Source organism: Equus quagga, chromosome 5, assembly GCF_021613505.1.
Source record: "Equus quagga isolate Etosha38 chromosome 5, UCLA_HA_Equagga_1.0, whole genome shotgun sequence".
Classification (NCBI taxonomy): Eukaryota; Metazoa; Chordata; class Mammalia; order Perissodactyla; family Equidae; genus Equus; species Equus quagga.
The window spans coordinates 115,579,347-115,582,522 of record NC_060271.1 but is presented as its reverse complement, the minus strand read 5'-3'; the positions used below and the strand labels follow the sequence as shown (position 1 = coordinate 115,582,522).

Here is a 3,176-nt window from a genome sequence, read left to right as displayed (position 1 = left end):
GCCACTCCCTCCCTTGCCACAGTCGCCACACAGTGGGCCCAGCGCTCTCTCTCCGGTGGCCCCACAGGACAGGATGGCCACTTGGGAGTGCCCAGCGCCCTGGTGAGCCCCAGGGGAAATGAGGCCAAGGGGAACCGTCTCCTGGCTCCCTCTCTCCCCCATGCAGGGAGCTGTGGGCTCCTTCTGAGCAGTGGTTGCTATGCAGCCTTGTTTATTCCAGGAGAGCCTGGCAGGGAGCAGGAGGTGCCAGCAGCAGGGCCAGCAGCCGCCCCAACACCTGCCCAGACAGGAAGCCCACAGCCCAGGGCTGCAAGGCTGGGCTGGGGCCAGGGCAGGTCAGGCGTGGGGCCACCCTGCCCTTGCCTCCCTGGACCCACAGGCAGCATCGTCTGTGGAGAGACCATGGAACCTGGATTCCTCTGGTGACGGGGTTTGGCCTCTGGACAGAGAGGTGAGAGGTGATATGTCCACCAAGCTATCTGAGGGGGGAGGGGGGAGGGCAGGGCACCTGAAGTCCTTGCAGGGGCATCAAGGACCTGATCTGGAGTGAGGACAAAAGGCACGTGAGAGGAAAAGCATCATACCATGAAATGGAGGCTGTGTGACTGCTGGAAGGTCCCTCCCTCTCTCTGGGCCTTCCTGCATCAGCTCTGGAGGAGGTTGCACGGCTGTTCTCTGAGTGCTATGAGCCAAGCAAGGAGGGCTGCTGTGGGCTGTCCCCTCCCGGCCATGGCCTCTGTCAGAGTTCTCTGTTTGGGGGTAAACTCCACATGGCCCAGGGAGTGCAGAGGGCAATGTGCCAGGAGGGTTGGGGTGGCGTGCTGGCAGGCTCTCTGCTTAGGGGCATGGTGGCGCCCGGGGAACACACTGGCCTTGGGGGGGCTCAGCTCTGGGTTCGAATTCTGGCTTCACCTCTTACAGGCTGTGTGGACTTAGTCTCTTTTCCTTCTGAGCCTCAGTTTCCTCATAATGCCTCCCTCGGGGGCTGCTCGTGAGGAGTAGAGGTTGTAAGGAGGGTACCGAGCTGTTAGCCCCTGTGCTAAGCGGAAGCTGCTTTTGTTGATGCTATTATTCTTGCGGAGACGATCGTGTTCCTTTCTAGAGCAGATCTGGGGCTCCTGAAACAGGGTTTGTGAACCACGGCTCCAGGACAAGAGCCCATGCTGGCCAGGACCCTGGAAGGGCTGGTATTTCCTCCAGAGCACTGGGGTTATTTCCAGATTTTGGCTGTTATCAGTAGAGCTGCTGTGAACCTTCTCATGCTTCTTTCTTAGTTTCTCCAGGGTGGATACTAGGAGTAGGATTTGCAGGTCTTTGACTTTATCAGATAAAGCCAGACGCCTTCGAGAGGCGGTGCCCAGTTACCTCTCACCCGTCACGGATGTGAGTCCCTGGCGCTCTGCGTCTCATCAGAGATGAGGTGGGATCATCCGGAATCCTAATTTTTCCCATCTCAGCAGACAGGTAGTAGCGTTTCATTCTGACTTTAGTTTGCGTTTCCCTGATTCCCAGGAGCCGGGTGCCCACCCTGGCCTTTCTTGCTCTTCACTGTCCCTCCTCTTGGGTCCCCTCCCCTGGTCTCCTGTCTCTCGGCCCTCTGTTCTGTTTCCCCTCTGTCCCTACCCTCCTGTTCTTCTTGGGAGATAGGACAGCAGGCCGCATTCCTCAGCTGCATTGGGCATAACATCCTTTGAGAAGCACTGCTTTGGAATCTTGACCCCAAGATCCACCCTGTCTTGGGAGGACATGCTATGCAGGCGCTCACTGCCTCCTTAGCAGGCTCTGTTCTGGCAAGACGGGATCTCTTGCAGTGTTTCCCAGCAAGGTGGCACCTGAGCTGCTCTTCTATGTGTCCTGCCTGTTGCCTCCTGCTCACCCCAAAGACGCCTGCCGTGGGAGGACGGCCAGCTCCACCAGGCGGCACCTCCATTTGGCCTCCCAGCCTAGGTTCTGTAGCTTCTTGCCCCAAGACTGACTTTTTTTTTTTGAGGAAGGTTAGCCCTCAGCTAACATCTGCCGCCAATCCTCCTCTTTTTGCTGAGGAAGCCTGGCCCTGAGCTAACATCTGTGCCCATCTTCTTCCACTTTATTTGTGGGACGTCTACCACAGCATGGCTTGCCAAGCAGTGCCATGTCCGCACCCAGGATCCGAACCGGCGAACCCTGGGCTGCCGAAGCAGAATGTGCAAACTTAACTGCTGCCCCATCGGGCCGGCCCTGCCCCAAGACTTTCAAAAAGAACATTTTGCCTCTCCTTGAACACCTGAACACACACAGTAAAATAGTTATTAAACAAACATTAATAATAATAATAGCCAGTGTTTATTGGGTACTTGCTAGAGGCCAGACACGGTTTTAAATGCTTTTCATATTTTCATGAATACTCTCAATAACCTTGTGAGACATATTATCATTTCCATTTTCCAGTTAAAGGAGGCTTGGAGGAGTTTAGTGACGTGCTGTGTGCTCAGAGGAGTTTGGCTGTGGGAAGTCACACGGCTGGCAGGCACTGGGACTTGATCCAAGTCTGTTGACTCCTAAGTGCACACTCTGTTCCACCACCTCCAAGAGCAGAGAACGTCAGCCCTGAGGCTTACACTTAGGAGCTCTGTGGCCTTGATCTGGTTACTTAACCTCTCTGAGCCTCAATCTTATCTATAAAATGGGAACACTAATATCTGTCTTGTTGCTCTAGTTCAAAGGTTAATCGGCATAATAATTGGCAGCACCTGCCCCGTGCCTGGCACGTGGCAGCCTGGAACTGAGGAATGTTAGTTTCCTTCACTTAGTCTCTTCTCAACAAGGTGGTCTGGAAGATGTGCTTTAATTTTGATGTCTTCACTCATTCATGCTACGAACAGTTACTGAGTTATTACAGGCACTGTGTTTGGCACTGGTCTGCATTTCTTTAAATTCCCGTGGTCCTCCTGGCTGACCTGTGCCTCGTTCTGTCGGGAGGACAGAACAGTGGGGTCACAGGAGTGTTAACCCCACATGATGCCATGGCGGGGAGATGGCATCTGCGGCCAGTGGCTGTAGCTCCAGAGCTGGTGAAGGGCCCAGGAAAGGAGCAGTTATGGTGGGGGGCCGGCTCGTCTGTGCACTGCCCTCCTGCTGGCCCATGTGCCGGTCACAGCTGGAGCCAGCAGCCTGAGTGGAGGGCCATTGGATGCCCC

General features: G+C 55.3%; 1 protein-coding gene across 4 annotated transcripts in view; it reads left to right on the top strand.

Moving 5' to 3' along the window:
* Positions 1–224: 224 nt before the first annotated feature.
* TOGARAM2 (TOG array regulator of axonemal microtubules 2) overlaps positions 225–3,176 on the top strand; it is a 53,960-nt gene continuing 51,008 nt past the window's right edge. For 3 of the 4 annotated variants that reach the window (XR_006888637.1, XM_046661481.1, XM_046661479.1), the window contains exon 1: positions 225–451. The gene's annotated coding sequence lies outside the window, so the exon portion shown is untranslated. The remainder of the gene's footprint in view (positions 452–3,176) is intronic. The other variant, XM_046661480.1, reaches the window with a different exon arrangement.